Source organism: Podarcis vaucheri (assembly GCF_965113315.1).
Source record: "Podarcis vaucheri genome assembly, chromosome: 2".
NCBI lineage: Eukaryota > Metazoa > Chordata > Lepidosauria > Squamata > Lacertidae > Podarcis > Podarcis vaucheri.
The window spans coordinates 61,089,943-61,108,732 of NC_138760.1; the positions used below are offsets into that span (position 1 = coordinate 61,089,943).

Here is an 18,790-nt window from a genome sequence, read left to right on the forward strand (position 1 = left end):
GATTGATTGATTGATTGTGTGACTGTGGAGATGGATATAAGCCCCGCATCCAAACAATGCAGGTAAGTTTTTTTTTTTTAATATGCATAATAAAATTCATGGTAAATTGCTGTTTTAGGGGTTGTTTTTAAAAGTCTGGAACGGATTCATCCGTTTTGCTTTACTTTCTATGGGAAAGCGTGCCTTGATTTTGTAACGCTTTGGTTTTGGAACGGATTTCCGGAACGGATTAAGTTTGATAACCAAGCTCCCACTGTACGTGGAAAGGAACTGTTTAAGAGAGATGGAGGGACAGAGAAACAGAACTGAGAATTAGCCTAAATCTGGAAGCATCTGGAGGTGCCTCTGTGTGGAGATCAAAAGAGAGATAGCACATTTGCATCCTGGGGGTGGGTGCTTGACGCTTCTCACGCTCCACTTGCGTCTTTGTATCATAAAACAGATATTACAAAAAGCACCGTAAGCCTCCGGCATTCTTTCCTCCAAAGGAAACAAAACCCAGGTGGAAACGAAGCCCTTGGAACATCCTGCCCTTCTTGTGGGGAGTGAATTGTGCACAACCTGTGCGAATTAACCTCTATCCAACTTAACAGCAATAAAGGAATCCAGGGAAACTCTCCTTGGTCTTGGCAGGAATGTGGTGGGGCAGGAGGGAGGAATGGTCTGCAGTGGGGATTGGGAACCTTCAGCCCTTCAGATGCTGTTGGGACTCCAACTCCCACTAGTCCTGACCTACAGGACCAATGGTCAGGGATGATGGGACTTGTGGTCCAGCATAGGGTTGTTATGCATCCGGAATTTCCTGGACATACACGGAATACTGCAGCCTCAAACAGTGTCTGGGCAGAAATCAGCTAAATGTCCGGGAATATCCCGACACATGGCAGCTGATGTTGGCAGTGTCATTTTTACCTATTTCCCTCAAAAATAGCTCAAAAACGTCCAATTTCTTTGCAATTTTGCACACACACCCACACACACAAGGCCACTGACTTTGGGCAAAACTAAAAAAAGTTCCGCAACTTTTCTGTCCAGATTTTCACTTTTTGAAATATGGCAACATTATAATTTACATTTATATATTGATTGATTGATTGCATTTATTTCCTACCTCCCCTCCCCTCCCCTCCCCCCCCACACTGCAAGGAGCACAAGGTGGTGTACACAGTACTCCCCTCATCTCATTTAATCCCAACAATAACATTATGAGCTAGGTTAGGCTGAGAGGCAGTGACTGGCCCAAGGTCACCCACTGAGTTTCACAGCTGAGTGGGGATTTGAACCCAGCTCCTAGTCCGACACTCTAACCACTGCACAGGTCCCCGACCCCGGCTTATAGGCATCTTTTTTGAAAACAACATTTATTCTCAGAAATCAGAAAACAAAACTTTTATAACTAGCATTTATCAACAACGGCAGGCAGGAAGCTGCGAGAAGCATCAGTGACCACCACTGACAACAACCTTCTCTCTTGGGTTGCCACTTCCCCTCTCAGCCACAGCGCTGTTTAAAATTGGTGCCTGAGGGAGTCTGCTGCTATCTATCAACACATCACACACCTTTCTGGTGTTTTCTTCTGCTTTACTCAAAGGGACAATTCACGTTTGTTAAAGACTGAATTCTTTTCAGACTCCACACTTTGCCTGAGTGCAGTTAATGAGGTTGTATTTGCCTTGACTCCTTGAATGTGAGCACCAGGTAGGTTTGCTTCTTATCGCTAATAATATATACAAAGGTGACCTTTTTAAAATTAAGAGGGGTTTTTCCGTGACAGTAATTAAAAAATGTCAGAGTGGCCATTCTAAATATACTAGGCAGTTATAGATGTGTGTGTGTTTCCCCTTTCCCCTTGTGCAATGTGCTTATTGTATTGTTTCGTTGAGGGTGGGAACCATATCTCAGAAGACAGGCCCACACACTGAGGGAAAAACCTGTGTTCCAGTCTGTTGCCCTCAGTCCCATAGTTTATAATATGCGTCACGACAGTGGAGAAAATTAGCAACGATGGATACAGGAGATTTCAAAGTTGAACTCGAAACAGAGAATGCCAAATGCACAGTTGTCCACCTCAACAAAGAGAGACCGGGGGTGGGGGGGAGGTCCAATTGCGAGCGGAGAGCCGTTAGTGAAGCAGTGATGACTTAAAAGCTGTTTGGTGACAGGGAATCCATGCAGAGTCGAGTCATAAATTGGACAATGCTGGGAATTGCACAGGCAGTTTCTGAGTAACTCTGATCAAAGAGTGGAAGAAGCTGCATGGCTAGAAATACCAAAGTTCAGGTTGCTCACTTTAAAATGGCTGCTATTCAGCTCCCTCTCTTTTTTGCATACATGCAAGCAGATACACATGTATGCATGAACATTCCCTGTGTAACTTCCCTCTCAGGCAAAGCCTCTCAAAGGAATGTGACTAGTTCTTTATTTATAAAAGTATTTCTATTCTGCCCCTTCCTAAAATACCAGGGGAGTGTACAGCAGTATAAAAACATTTAAAACAAAAACATCAAAAGCAGTATAGAACAAGCATTAAAATGACTGGCTCAACTTAAACAGGTTTAAACAACTGAATAGGCTGGTTGATGGCGGTGGGGGGAGTTCTCAAGAGATGCTTGAAAGTCAAAAGCCAGAATGCCAGCTAAGGCAACTCACAACACTTCTCTGGATGATGTCCATGATCAAGCTTGGGCATCAGAGCTCAGGCTATCCTTAAGGTAGCCTGCCCTGGACCCAAGTTATTCAGGGTTTTGTATATTAACAAAAGGGCCTTGAACACGGTCCAGTAAAATATGGGCAGTCCATGTAGATGTTTTAGCAATAGTGTCACCAGCTGCCCCAGCAGTCTAGCCTCTGCATTCTGCACCAGCTTGAGCTTCCATGTGTCAGACGCCTGGAGCTCATAGCCCAGCAGCAAGACACACAACCATATACTTGTCATTAGGGAAGAGAAGAGGTGTGAAAATTATCCCAGGTCAGATATTTGCAAATATGCAAGAAATGTGTTAGCGCAGCATGGAAAAGGCTCTCCCTACATTCCTGGGATCTTTCCATCCTACTTCTGACTTGGTCCTGATGATTCCCAAAGAGCATGTGTCCCATAGCCACCCAAGGCAATCTTTCTCTTCCTGTCCCTATTTTGTTTCCTGCAAGACAGCCCAAGTGCTCTTAAACAGACCCACCAGCACCATAAATGATGACAGTGAACCACCATTGCTACCAGTGGATTGGTGATGGCTGCTGCTACTCTATAGCAGTGCTGGAGCTGAAATCTGGTGTGTGGCTCTGCAGTTGTGATCTTGAGCTGCAGTAAGGACCCAAACATAGACAATTAAGGGCTGAGCTAGCAGAAGTGATTAGTGTTCAAAGCTCTGGGCCACTGTGAATTGATCTCCTGGTGCTGCAACTTCTACTGCTACTGCATTGGACGAACTCAAATAAACTGAAGGTTGAAAGTAGTTAAGCAACATTTTTTAAAAATGAAAACCTTTGTGGGTTTAGAGAAACTGAGATGCTAACCACAGAAAGCTTCACTTTGTAAGTATAAGAAAGGCAGTTTGAAGTCCAGGCTGCGTTTGGGAACTTTTTGATAGTTGGAAATTTTGCTTTCGTAAAGTCAGTGTTCTAAGAAACACATCATCGTTGAACTCACCACCAGAAATAATGGAAAGGCAACTTTCTTTACTCATTTCTAATGATCAATAATTCCATTCTCTCCTACTCCTCTCCTATTTATAACTAAATATAGCATATTAGATCCAGATTGTTAGTCTCACTTTAGCGCCATTGAAACCAGTAGGGCAAGTTAGTCATCATTACTTCAGTCCCATTGATTTCATTGGAACTCAAATGTCACTAACTCGGTCTGGATCCAATCCAAGACCTTCACTGATTTTAATACTTTTTTAAAAAAGTTTGTGAGAAAGAAATGTTGTTGTTTAGTCGTTTAGTCATGTCCGACTCTTCGTGACCCCATTGACCAGAGCACGCCAGGCACTCCTGTCTTCCACTGCCTCCCGCAGTTTGGTCAGACTCATGTTTGTAGCTTCGAGAACACTGTCCAACCATCTCGTCCTCTGTCACCCCCTTCTCCTTGTGCCCTCCATCTTTCCCAGCATCAGGGTCTTTTCCAGGGAGTCTTCTCTTCTCATGAGGTGGCCAAAGTACTGGAGCCTCAGCTTCACGGTCTGTCCTTCCAGTGAGCATTCAGGGCTGATTTCCTTAAGAATGGATACGTTTGATCTTCTTGCGGTCCATGGGACTCTCAAGAGTCTCCTCCAGCACCATAATTCAAAAGCATCAATTCTTCGGTGATCAGGCTTCTTTATGGTCCAGCTCTCACTTCCATACATCACTACTGGGAAAACCATGGCTTTAACTATACGGACCTTTGTTGGTAAGGTGATGTCTCTAGAAAGAAATAGTTGTAAAAACACACACACCAAACAAACAAACAAACAAACAAACAAACAAACCCACAGCTATAATCTGCACTATCTTTAGATGTATTTGTGTGGACTGGACAAAGTGGCAGAAGGCAAGCAGCACATTTGACAACCTTAGTTAGCTTTATATCAGGCGAGAAAGCTATATTAAAAACTTAGATCACTTAGCTTCCTCAAATTAACCTGGAAGTAATTGATTGGTATACATTGGTATTTACAGTTAATAAATGTCAGAATGATAGCTGTATGCCAATCCATAATTTATATGTTGCAGTGTAGGTCCAGATGCTTTTGAAAAGCCACTAAGTTCAGATGAACTTCCTTTGGTAAGGAGCTCCAAAGTGTTGGAGCAAACCCCACAAACCATCTCATCGTCAATTCCTTTCTGAAGCAGGCTCTTAATGAGTGGTGGTTGTATGTAGAAAAGAGTTTTCTCAGGTATACAATTTCCATTAAAATGCACCATTTTAATAGGTCACCAGCTATACCTTGAATAGCATCTTTAAATTAACAGATACTGAAAGATTGGCTTAATATGTTTTCACCAGGGGTGTTTGTTAGTACTCGGGCTGCCACATTTTGCACCAAACAAACTTCAAGGCAGTGTTTTAGGTTCCAAAAGCACACCAGAAGGTTGCAACTATCTGACACTCACAGCTACCCAATAAAATGCCACTTGTATCCATGATGCTAGAGATCACACAATACTACGGCATCCATCATTTCTGGGTTCAGCTTTGAGAGCGAATACTTCAGCAGACTGCTCATGAGGAGTAGTCACAAGGGCTTTGGTCATAGAAAATAGGCTACAGCAAACACTGGGTGAGTTTAAAGGTATTTATCACCATTGGCAGTGAAACAAAGCAAAACACTGTACAATCCTATTCTGAAGTAGGTCCCTTGAATTCCATGGGTATCACTGCCAGGTAACTGTGCAATGGATTGTAGCCATCAACATTCTTAACTGGCTAATCTTGAAATTGAGCAATTTCCTCCCAAAGTGTTTTTCTTCTCTAAGAGCCTAAGTTCAAACTAAGATAAAATTAAAAACAACTCTCGTGAAACAGAGAGCATCTGCCTAGAAACCACAATGAAAAATATCTGCTCTAAAAGTGGTTTGTTTCCTGGAAGCTGTTTTTGCCAGCATGTAGAAGTAGAAAGGAGTGAAAGGCCACTGAATGTGAACAAACTCACTACAAATGCACTACCTGACATTCCTTTTGTGGGAGGGGTGGGGAATAGGTCAGTGGTAGAGCTCTTGGTCCGCATGCACAAAGTCTTAATATCCAATCCACATCCAATCTCCACGTAAGGTGTGGGCTGGAAACAACTTTGGCAGCTGTGACCCTGAGCAGATGCCAATCAATGTAGACCCAGGATGAGGAACCTGTGGTTCTCCAGATGTTGAACTGAGTCTCCCATCATCCCTAACCAAGGGAGGGCCACAAATCCCTCACCTTGATGAAGACAGCATATAGTTCAATGAAACAATAGTTTGACCCTGTGGGTGGCAGTTTTATACATGAATAAATGTGTTTACAGTGCCCTTGAAGAAACTTAACTTTATTTCCATTTCAAAAGAGTTAAGCAATGTATTTGCAATTGGTTATGCTCCAGAGATCAGGTGCGCTTGTATAGTGTCTGGAGACAGCATTTGTACTAGGCACCCAGAACAAATGTTTTAAGGGTTCTGAATACAGCTTTCAAGGATCAAATGGTAAATGATCAGAATAACTTAAAATAAGAGCAAGTGTTTCAATATAAGCAACATTTCCACCTGGTTTGGAAATCTGTTAAATCGGTATCCTCAAGGAAGAAATTGGAAATATGGGTTAGCCAGCTAACTAACTACAGTGGTACCTCAGGTTAAGAACGTAATTTGTTCCGGGGGTCCATTTTTAACCTGAAACTGTTCTTAACCTGAGGTACCACTTTAGCTAATGGGGCCTCCCGCTGCTGTGCTGCCGCCGCGCAATTTCTGTTCTCATCCTGAAGCAAAGTTCTTAACCCAAGGTACTATTTCTGGGTTAGTGGAGTCTGTAACCTGAAGCGTCTGTAACCCTAGGTACCACTGTAGTATAACTAGAAAGCCTTGTTCAAAACAAATTCAGAATACATTACATTTTATGAATACTTTTGGCAGTTGTTTGAGAAGATGTAAAGATAGACAGACAGATAGATGATGATAGATAGATGATAGATAGATAGATAGATAGATGATAGATAGATAGATAGATAGATATAGATGATAGATATAGATAGATAGATGATAGATGATAGATAGATAGATAGATAGATAGATAGATAGATAGATAGATAGATGATAGATAGATAGATAGATAGATGATAGATAGATAGATAGATAGATATAGATAGATGATAGATGATAGATGATAGATGATAGATGATAGATGATAGATGATAGATGATAGATAGATAGATGATAGATAGATAGATATAGATAGATAGATAGATGATAGATAGATAGATAGATAGATAGATAGATAGATAGATGATAGATAGATAGATAGATAGATAGATAGATAGATAGATAGATAGATAGATGATAGATAGATAGATATAGATGATAGATAGATCGATTGATCGATAGATAGATAGATAGATAGATAGATAGATAGATAGATAGATGATAGATAGATAGATGGATGATAGAGATGATAGATAGATAGATGATAGATAGATAGATAGATAGATAGATAGATATAGATATAGATAGATAGATAGATAGATAGATAGATAGATAGATGATAGATAGATAGATGATAGATAGATAGATATAGATAGCAAAGCAAGGAAAAGGCAGTAGAGAAGAAGAGGGAAGAGAAAAATGTTTAAAAGGGCATAAGAAGGGAGCCTTTTATTTTCATCTCTCAAAATTATCCGTTCATCTGCTCACTATGACTATCAGCTCTATCATGAAACACATCACAAATTATTGTGAGAGGATTTACTTTGCTAATAATAGGGGGGAAAGTATACACACAAACATTTATCCCATTTTGCTTATGAAGGATAATTATGAAAATGTTTCAGAACTCCTTGGTGTTATTTAGAATGGTGGCCCTATACGAACAGAGCAATATTTAGGAGGAAGATGTATGTGCTTTGCCCATTTTCCTGGATGTTATCATATGAAATGAGCAATTTCAAGGATCAACATTAAAAAATAAAGCCAGATGTGACTGGATTCTTAGTGGTGGCAGTGGTGAAGGTGGCAGCATTTTTGCAACTAAAAAAGAGAAAACAATAAAATGCATATAGATGCAGATGTTTCTTTTTCATATCTCACAACGTTCTGAAAATGGGGGCAGATTGATTTGAGGATATCACATCCCAGCCACCTGGCTCTCATACCACCTGGGGAACTGAGACATGGTCACAGAAGAGTGTACTAGTCTGCTTGCACCTACCGTTCCTTTGTTTGAGGTTTCGTTGCTCCTAGATAAGAGACTAATCATTTGCTAGGCTTAGCAAACAGTCTCCATAAGTTCCATGGGATCTCCCATAGCTTCCTTAGGTAGGGTGGGGTTTAAGGCAGAAAAGTGTTTAGTATAAGATGAGGCCACACAGGTTTATGAAACAAGAAGTTAGTTTACTAAGATGGAAAAATATAAGACAGGCAACTGTCCTCCCCCAAAAAGATTTAATTAATTAATTAATTGAACTTACTAGCCACTTGTCATTCAAAGGTTTCCAAACGGCTTACAGCCACACACACACACATGCACTATCCAAAAATTTCAGAATCCCAAAATATTCCCTTTCGAGCAAAAACAAGCCAAAATTGGAGAAACTCCATCTTTTGTTCCTGGCCTACACAGACCTTTAAACTCAACAGACTCTCACTAGTATTCCTACTCATGAGTAATAATAATAATAATAATAATTTCTTATTTATACCCCGCCCATCTGGCCCGGCCTCCCCAGCCACTCTGGACTGCTTCCAACAAAATATTAAAATACAGCAATGCATCAAACATTAAAAGCTTCCCTAAACAGGGCTGCCTTCAGATGTCTTCTAAAAGTCTGGTAGTTGTTGTTCTCATTGACATCTGATGGGAGGGCATTCCACAGGGAGGGCACCACTACCGAGAAGGCCCTCTGCCTGGTTCCCTGCAACTTGGTTTCTCGCAGTGAGGGAACCGCCAGAAGGCCCTTGGCGCTGAACCCCAGAGGTCAGAATAGAAAATGCAGTGTGGTGGGGGCAGGCCACCCCGGATTTCACCACTGAGGGGGGTGACAAAATGCCAGGCGGCACTCACCGCGGGGCCTGCAGCGTGCCTGAGCCACGCGTCTTTCCTGGGAGTGACACGGTGGCTTGGGCACCTGCAGGCTCCACACTGCCCCAAACAGTCTGCCTGCCGCCTCCCCCTCAGCTATAGGGTGGCTGAGTGGGAGGAGGCAGGCAGGCAGACTCCTTGGAGGCCCAACAGAGCATCCTGCCCCAGCTCGCCCCGCCCCAGGCACCCAATTGGCTTGCTCTGCCACTGGATATAGGACACACACACCCCCAGTCAATCACAGATCCCTGCCTCAGGTTGCATGTTTGTATGGTTCTTTTAAATCTGTTACCCTCAGATGAGGGATGTGAAGTCCTGTGCTTCAGCAATGATGGTTGCCTTTGTCTTGATGTTTGGAATCTTGAGGCACTTACTGGGACTCCAAGCCATCCCCATAACCCCATCACAGACTGCAAGAAGACATGCAAGCAATACATTCATTATCAATACAGTTGAGGGTGTCGGATTCTCAGGCCGCAGTCAGAGGTAACTGGCCACACTCCAGGCATTCGGCTTGAGATCCTTGTTGACCTCCCTGTCTGCGTCTCCCGGCAGGATACAGGCGAGGTCACTATCGGCGATCCCACTCAGCGTGAGAGGGACACACCTCTCCTCCCTCCTCCCTGCTTCCCTCAGGAAGGGGAAAAGAGACAGACAGAAATCTATTTACATGTCTTTATTTCTGTCATTGCAGCAGTACAGAGAAACACGTCTGCACTCTCCAGTCTCCAATAGTAGAGAGAGAAACTCCACCCCTGTACTTCCAGTACAGGTCAGATGACACTCTGAGCTAACAGCCGGTGCTCAGTACAGTGAATAGACTGCCCCTTTGTTCCAATAGTACAGTCCCAAACATAAACATCCTGTTTTGCATTCCAGGCAGCTGCAGCTCGCTCTTGCATTGCTGCTTTTTCCTGACAGAGGGCAGTAAAGACTCATTTCTTCGCAACCGTCAAAACATTACGGGCAAAAGAAGATGGCAGATGCCAGTCTGCTACCACTATTGAAGGGGAAAGGCAACCAATGGAGTGGAAATGATGAAACAGGAAATTATGACAACTTTTCAAAGTTCTGGCTCCCCATTAAGAGATATGCTCCTAATATGCATTCCATGCATACAGTTTAGAATATAGTTCCATTTTACAGCTGAGGAACATTGATGCACAGCAGTAGGTAATAGTCACAGATCAGTCAATGAATCCATGCCATAAAAGTAGACATGTTAAAAATTAAATGACCTAAGAGTGCTTTCCCCAAAACCTCTGAGCAAACATGGCATCTCCCACCCACATTTATGAGTAATGAGCAGAGTTTACAGAGTGATGGCATAAGCCCAAGCACCCTTTCCTTTAGAAATTAAGTACTGACCTCACCTCTGCTGCCAAGCAACTAGAAACAGAGAACACATACATTTCTCACCATTGAACAAGTCTACTCAAAAGCACTCAAAAAGCAAGTTGCCTCTAACAATATACTTAGCTCAGCGTTGAGGGCCTCTGTTTACACACACACACACACACACACACACACGCACACAACTTCTCATTTCCTTTTCACTCTCCTCATTTCCTTTATTCCAGCAGCACCGTTAATTTTTTTTAAAAAAATAATAATCTCATTTCAAAGCACATTACCACCACAGTGGAAGAAAGCACTTTTTGTTTTCATTGTTCATCATTAACTGATGTGGTATGTTAAGGGAATGAGTAACGGCCCAACCTCCTCCTATTCCCCCACTTTTTTATGACTGGAAGGTTTCATGTTGCTCACCAGTGGTCATTGCAATGTTCCCAATGAAAGCAAAGACTTGTCCTCTGCTTAGTGGACTTAAGCTACAGGAGGGTAGATTTCAGTTGAAAATTCGGAGAACCTTCTTTACTGTTAAGAGCATTTCAGCTATGGAGCCAATTACTTGTGGGACTGGTAATCTGCCTCATCAGAAGCCTTCAAGTAGAGGCTGACAAGGCGTCATTTTGGGAGGTTCTAGCTCTTGATTCCCTCCATTGATCAGAGGGTTGGACTAGATAGCCTACAAAAGGGATGAGGAAATGTGTGCCTCCCATTTCAAAACTTGAGTGTCTCTAGCAACTGACATATTTACAGAGTCTTTGAGTAGAGGTCTGTGCCCCAGGGGCTGTTGAGGAGAGGCCTTATAGGCTTTCCTCTTGCTGAGGAGAGATCTTGCAGGTTTTCTTCTTGCCTGCTACCATCTCCTCCCTCCCCATTTTGGGAGGGGAAAGGGGGAATGGGCAATGGTGGGGTGCAGACCCCAATTTGAGGATGAGTTTGTTGTGGTGGAGAACTGTGTTCACATTGGAATGAGACCACTTTTAAATCAGGCAGGTGCATTTGCATATTAGAGCTCCCTCCATCAGATAATCTCTCCTATTCCTGACCAAGTATTTGGTTGCATTTTGGACCCTATGACACAAGAGGATGTTATTCCATGTGCAAATGGTGTGTGTGTGAAGTTACTCTGGAGCTTCACAAATGGTTTATCATGGGGAGAAATCTCTGTGTGGTTTCACTGCCCACATATGTGGTTTCATTTTGTCAGACGAGCCATTTCCCCACCCGCCAACAGCAATATCACTTGACTAGGAAAAAGTATACACAGAAGAATGTATGAATGTATTACGTGCCAGTTTTTCCACATACACATATTCTTCATATATGAAATAAGTTATACAGGGTTCAGTGGGTTTACTCCAAATAACTTGCCATTTTGTCCTGCACTGTAGCACAGTGCCATCCCCATCTCCATGAAGCTGACTGTTTTAAGGACTTTTTTAAGGTAGGCAAATGTCCCCATAATATATCATTCTGCCCTTCAATCCCTGTAACATGAATTAATTTTGTCTGTTGTACTGGTGGGAGGCTGCTGGTTTCTTTGTATGCTAGCTATAGATATGAAACTGCTCCATGATTATAAATGGAGGGTACTGATCCGGGTGTGCAAAGGGATATTATCCAGAAAAATGAACGTGGCAGGCTTTGCAGGTCAGAGAGCTTTGTGTGAACTAAAGTTTCAGCAATCACTGGTTCAAGAAACATTTCATATAGGCTCTAAAATTTCTTTGGCCATCATTACCAGATAATATGAGCTGAAATTGTTCTTGACCCTTGTATCACATACAAACCTCAGCAATGACAGTTAGGAAAAATGATTCAAGGAGATAGAATAGAGAAAACCCCAGTGTACAAGTATATTCACCATGGGACCATAGCTGAACATTCCATCTCACAATTATAATAAAAACCAAGAATTGCACAAAATAAATTTATTTAAATATGTTATATACCTACAAAACTTTCATAAATACATTTTTGTTGGCCTGGTTCGCAAATATTATGCAATACTTTATAAATAAAATTATAAATAATTTTGCAAAGAACAATAATACTATATATAAATTACCTGCATTCCTGTGTAGATATTTTTTAGTTTTGCAATCCTCAACTTTCAGCTAGAATTGAAGTATAAATGGCTAGACAACCAGGGACAATCATCTTTAAAAAGTGCTTATAACTCAGTTAAAAGCAGCATGTTACATAAGAGGGTCTATAACTTACGGCTTCACCAGGGCCCAAAATATTTCTCACAATCCCATTTGAAAGAAGTCCCTAGCCTATGTTGAATGTTAACTTCCAGAGGAGCTGTGGTCATTAAGAAACGGAGGATCTATGTCTTAGCTGACAGCCCAGTTCCTGTGGAATAAACATCAAAAAGGAAATCTCACAAGATTTGAGATGTGTTCGCTGGAAGCTAGTCTTTTGGGGCAAATGGGGCACTGCCCCACAAAGCTCAGCCTGCCCTCAGCAAGCCCCCACCCAATAGCTGCCACCTTCCTACTTACAACCAGCCCAGAGTAGCACCCTCCAGCTTCCTCCTCTTTAGACTCTGATGCCCTTGTAGAACTCAGCAGGAAGGAGGCTGGGAACAAAGATAGAATTAGCTGGTTCTGCATATGATTGGGTCTGGTTCCATCCAATCCAATGTCCCCTGCCTTCTCTCCTACCAATCCCAAAGGGCACCAGTCTTCACTGGATGGATTTCTGGTGCCATTTGCCCGTAATCCATGAGTCCCAAACCCAACAGTTGGGAGACACATCAGACAAAGACAAAATTTGGAGCACACTTTCTTTCTTTATCCCCATTTCCCCTGTTTTTGTTTTTGTTTATTATATTGGTATTGCTTGATCATTTATAATTTGGGGATGGTGGGTGTATTTTTAGGTGGTGAAGGGAGGATGGCAGGGAGTATAAAGCAGGAAATGTCTGGGGGATTTGTTGTGTGCTGAAATTTGTGGAAATATCAATTAAATATTGAATAACATAATAATAATAATAATATAATTTATTATTTATAACCCGCCCATATGGCTGGGTTTCCCCAGCCACTCTGGGCAGCTTCCAACCGAATATTAAAAACAATACAGCGTCAGACACTAAAAACTTTCCTAAACAGTTGTCTTTTAAAAGTAAGATACAGTGGTGCCCCGCAAGACGAATGCCTCGCAAGACGGAAAACTCGCTAGACGAAAGAGTTTTCTGTTTTGGAGGTGCTTCGCAAAACGAATTTCCTATGGGCTTGCTTCGCAAGACGAAAATGTCTTGCAAGTTCCTGCTGGTTTTTTTTCCTTCCCCCCCTTTCTCTAAGCCGCTAAACCACTTATCAGCTGATCTGATAAGCTGATAAACCACTAAACGCCGCTAATCCGTCAATGGGCTTGCTTCGCAAGACAAAAAAAACGCTAGACGAAGAGAATCACAGAACGGATTCTTTTCGTCTTGCGAGGCACCACTGTAGTTGTTTATTGCCTTGACATCTGCTGGGAGGGCATTCCACAGGGCAGACGCCACTACCGAGAAGGCCCTATGCAAAATGAGGTCATAAGTAGTAGTATTTCTAGAATGATTTCATGTACAGAAATAAATATGTATTACGATTCGATAACATTAAATAATATATTAAATAAATAAATAAATAGTTTCATCTTTGACACACTGTTATAAGTTAACAAGCAAATTGAATTCCTTTTCTTCTTCTTCTTCCATGATACATACTGATGAGAGTCCTGGTTTGTTCAACACACTTGATTAGTCAAAGAGATCCTCTTGAACAGCAGAGCAAACGATCCTTTGCACGGTCCAAGTTCACAGCGTTGCTTTTTTAGGTCGCAAATGACTGTGCAAGGTTTTCAGAAAGCGATCAAGGTATTCTAAGAGTTTGTCAACACTTTTGCGTGGTGCTGTACAATTCTCATTCTTCTCCTGTGGGGCAAAAATTTGCATTGAAAAATTAGATTGTTTGCGGCTTGCTTTCTGTCAGGGGCTTTAGGTTGCCAATGGGTCATTGAGAAATCACAAACAAGTCATGGGCAATTATTAAAAATAATAAATGTCAAATTATTTCTGGAAAGGAAAAACTAGGATTGAATGGGGTAAAAATACTGGGTTGGCATTTTTCTGTTAAATCATTTTTATTAATTTTCCAATAAAAAACATCCAATTAACATATCAAATTAGGGTTGGCATTTTTATGCCCATGATGGGTGGGAAACTGTGGAAAACCTTCACATATGAGGGGTGCTAATCTCACAATAAACACTTGTCTGGAACCACCCAGAGCACAGTGTGAGGAAATATTATCTTCCACAGGGCAGATATGTTGAGTATGGTGTCCCAAGATTCCTGACTTAGGTGGAAGTTGGCATCTCTTGTATCACTAACTTATCAGGCTATTTATTATTGACCACACACATGTGACTAATCCAGGGACAGTCAAATTGGTGCCCTGCCAACACTGTTGAATTCAATTCTCATCAGTCCCAACCATCATGGCCAGTGGTCAGGAATGGTGGGAGTTGTAGTCCAACAACATCTGGACAGCACCATGTTGGCCACTCCTGAAGCATTTAAAATATGTTGTTTTGTCAACTGATTGCATTAACCCAACATATCAATATTTCTAATGAAGATAACCTTCACCACCAGAAGTTCCTTTAGGCTGCAGTTCTAAATTTAGTTCTGTACACGCAAAGGATTACTTTGTTAGGCATGGTAGCAGATGACCAGTGACAATGAAATTGCAAATTCAAAAGGCATCTTAAGGATGCCAGGGATTTAACGTAGGACCATCTGCATGCAGAGCAAATGCTCTACCACTAAGCTGCAGACCCTCCCCAAATCAGTCATCTTCATGACCATCAAGTATCTTAATGACCATCAAAATACAACCAGTGGAACTTATTTGTTGCAGCTCCATCATGGTTTATTTCCAAAGATGGGAATTGAAATTAATACTCTGGGAATATGCACTTGACGTACAAAGTCAGCTGCTTCTCCCTCAATGCTCTTTCCTAATGTGATTGCTGTATCAACACTGGATCCTTACCAACAACCTAAGGAAGAAGCTCTGCTCCACCAAATGATATGTGCCCCATTCTCTCAACAAGAGGTCTGCATGCAGAATTTAACTTCTGTATGTGCACCTGTGGTGACTGAAGACAGGGCACCGGAGCTCAGAAAGCACATCTATGTTCACACCACATGGATCTTCCAGGCCTATTGAAGGAAGCATCCTTTTGATGCAAGTGGTAATATTCTGGAGTTGCTAGTTCTTGCATATGACTAGGGTTGAACCGGGTCTGTATTTTAAGCATATATACCACAATTTCCCACTTTGTGATAATTTTCCTGGTCCTCCAGCCACATTACTAAATCCTAACAGTAGAGAGCTGAACCTTATTCTTATATGGAACAGTTCTTCCAGCAGTTTCACTGACAGTGTGGTTCATAGGATTGAGGACCCAGATCCCAAGGTGGCATGAGAAGCAACCTATCCAGTTTGTATGTGATGGCAGCTGATATTTAATGGGATCTGTCCCACTCGCGACCAGGGCTGCATCAACACTCCGCACACCTCCTGCTCCAAGTCTCTGCACAGCTCAGATGTTCACATGAGGGTTCCCTCCACCCCCAGAGCAGCACATGCGTTAGATGGATTTGTAGCCATTCTCGGGAGTGCCTGAGGACTATCAGAGTGGTTCCAGATCCCCAGCTATAGTCCACAACTGCAACCAATATTTTAACATTACTGTTAAAATGCAGTCAGGGCAATCTTAATGGGAATTTAGAGAATTACAGTGGGATTTGGGAGAGGTTATATGTTAATAAAAATTAAAATAATATATTTGTACTCTGCCCACCTGACTGAGTTGCCCCCTCCACTCTGGGCAGGGCAGCGTTAAATAGATCAGAGCTGGTTAGCTCTGATACACTACACATACTTAGAATGTTGAATTTGCTACTACCACACAAACACCTGTTTATAACCACTGCAAATAAGATAGCACCTCATGATTTGGCTGCCTTTGATACAACAGTGCTTCACCATCATAGCTAAGGCTCTGGATTTTGTGGCTTTTGGTTATTATAGGCCCTACAGCAATATGGATCCATCAGGATGTACAAATAGGGACAAGCTGGAGCTAAACTAAAGCAACTTTGTAAGGTTTCTGTAAGGGTAAATATGTTCCAATATACTGTTGCTGAAAACTTAACTAAAATCGCTGTACTTACCTCATTTTTTGGCAAATCTTTTTTTAAGTGCTTAAGGTTTCTGCGCAAGTTGTCAATGTGCACGTTGTCATCAGTTTCAGCCCTCACTAATTCCAATGAGCTGATAAATACATCCAAATTATCCTTTACACAAAATTCCTGAAATGAGAGTATGTGAGGAATTATGTAGCCTTCTGTAGAATAACATACTATATGCCAAAGTTATTTAAGACCAGACACAATTCAGTATTCTTGCACAATTCCCATTTACATATTTTTAAGAGCCTTCCACAGAAGAACTTTCAGGAAAGTCATGCCTACTCTTTTAAGGAGTAGTATTTGTTCTGAATAGATATCTTTTCCTGACCCAGGCTTAGAATGCCATGTTGATATCCATAAATGATAGACATTTCATTAGGTGAATGTTCTGTACCTCACAAGCCCTTTTAAGACCACTCACAATAAGTGGGAACTAACTTTGGCAGGATCATGCTATACCATTTTAAGGGAAATCCATTATTTTGAAAGATAGGCTCCCATTTGAAAATAACCCACTTCCAAGGATGTCTTTTAAGCCAGGACATCCTAATGTCGTACCCATGTTCCCTCCTTTTCAATATGCCAATTGCTTTACATACCAAAAGTACGGTACTTCTTCTAGCAACCCATACCCAAAATTTGAAATGATTCAACATTTTAAATAAATAATAATAATGTTTTAATTTCTTACCCGGAAATTTTCTGGGACAAGTAGTGATGTCTGTAAATATTAAATGACAAAATGTAGTTAAGTAGTGGCTGTGTGAAAGTCAAAGTACATGTTCAATTAGACAAGGTTAAAAATTAGATATGCCTTGATAGTCCCCTTTGCCTGTCCCCCTTCTTCAAGGGTTGCCTCAACCTTAGGAACACATCAAGGCAGAGGATTACAAGGGGCTCAGCAAATGGCAAAGGCCCATTATTGACTGGAGGAGGAGAATTCTATGTAACTTTTCATGTCTTATTATCCTAACCCATGGGTAGGCAAACTAAGGCCCGGGGGCCGGATCTGGCCCAATCGCCTTCTCAATCCGGCCCATGGACGGTCTGGGAATCAGTGTGTTTTTACATGAGTAGAATGTGTCCTTTTATTTAAAATGCATCTCTGGGTTATTTGTGGGGCATAGGAATTCGTTCATTCCCCCCCCCCAAATATATATATATATATATAGTCCAGCTGCCCACAAGGTCTGAGAGACAGTGGACTGGCCTCCTGCTGAAAAAGTTTGCTGACCACTGGACCTAACCTATCCCTGTGGCATTTTAGAAAGGATGGAGCTTCATGGGATCTCTGAATACTGCACCTCTGAAGATACTATCTCTGAATGCACATATGGAAAGGCTCAGTAGCACAGCCTGGGTAGCTCAGTTAGTTTGAGTTTGGTGCTGATAATGGCAAGGTTCAATCCGCATATGGGACAGCTGCATACGTTGGACTAGATGATCCTCAGGATCTCTTCCAAGTCTACAATTCTATGATTCTATTATCTGCTTTGTATGCAGAAGGTCCCATATTCAACTCCCAGCATCCCTAACCCTGTCTGAAACCTGGAAAGCCATTGCCAGTCAGTGCAATGACTCAGAATACAGAGCTAGGTGGACCAATGGTCTGAATCACATTATGACATCTTCCCATAACATAACACAACAAGAGGAGTTTCCTATGTACCTATTAACTTTTAATCAGGTAGGCCCTAAATTCCATGGAGCCTGTGCCGGGGAAAAGTGCAGGGTTCCAAAGACACATTTCCACATGTAAATCTTCTATAATTTCCTTTACTTTCTCATGTGCCCGCCACTGCAAGTCCAATTCATTCAGAAAGGCTTGGTTTTATACGCATGTTTACTCAGAATCAAGGTTCACTGAATTTAGTGGCGCTGAGGAGGTCTTTCCTAAATAAGCATGCAAAGGATGGCAGGTTTAGTTTCTTACCATGGCTGGATTCTTGGGTATCACTTTGCTCTGCAAATAGCAAAATACAAAATGAGGTTAGCTGGTAGAAATGCATTCTTTCATGATCAAATGTTTTAAAGTTCAGTCAAACATTAGCTAACTTTGCTTTACAGTTATAGCATACCCTTCGTGTCAAATCTTTCAGACGTTCCTGTGTTTCTATAAGCCCCTCTACACCGGTAAGTTCTTTTCTCGTGGTCGGATTGTGTGCTGGTTTGCAATGGATGTATGCTCCAAGGCAAAGGATGATCAGACAGTGGAGCAACATTGTGGTGATAGCAGTGTGCTTCAGTTTCCTTGTTCTGAACCTGGTAAGACTTTGATGCTCTTATATATACACATGAAGCTAAAGGAAATGATTAATATCTCACCACAAAAGTCAAGCATACCCAACGGAGGTGGAGGGGTGGGAAATTACCTTGAATAATGGAATCTCCTAGCTGCTTATCTGATGCTCGGGTGCATATGATTTGTTGTGAAGAATGCTTGAATT

General features: G+C 41.8%; 2 long non-coding RNA genes across 2 annotated transcripts in view; one reads left to right on the forward strand and one right to left on the reverse strand.

Annotated features, from left to right (window-relative positions):
• Positions 1-1,579: 1,579 nt before the first annotated feature.
• The window catches only part of LOC309525613, a 28,268-nt gene continuing 11,057 nt past the window's right edge, over positions 1,580-18,790 (forward strand). Inside the window, exon 1 of the long non-coding RNA XR_014216458.1 lies at positions 1,580-1,698. This is a non-coding gene — a long non-coding RNA (uncharacterized lncRNA). The remainder of the gene's footprint in view (positions 1,699-18,790) is intronic.
• Positions 13,555-18,295, reverse strand: LOC309526265. Its single transcript, XR_014216698.1, has 4 exons — positions 18,277-18,295; positions 17,035-17,064; positions 16,326-16,463; positions 13,555-14,015 (listed from the first exon to the last, which is right to left on the reverse strand). It is a non-coding gene; the product is annotated as an uncharacterized lncRNA (long non-coding RNA).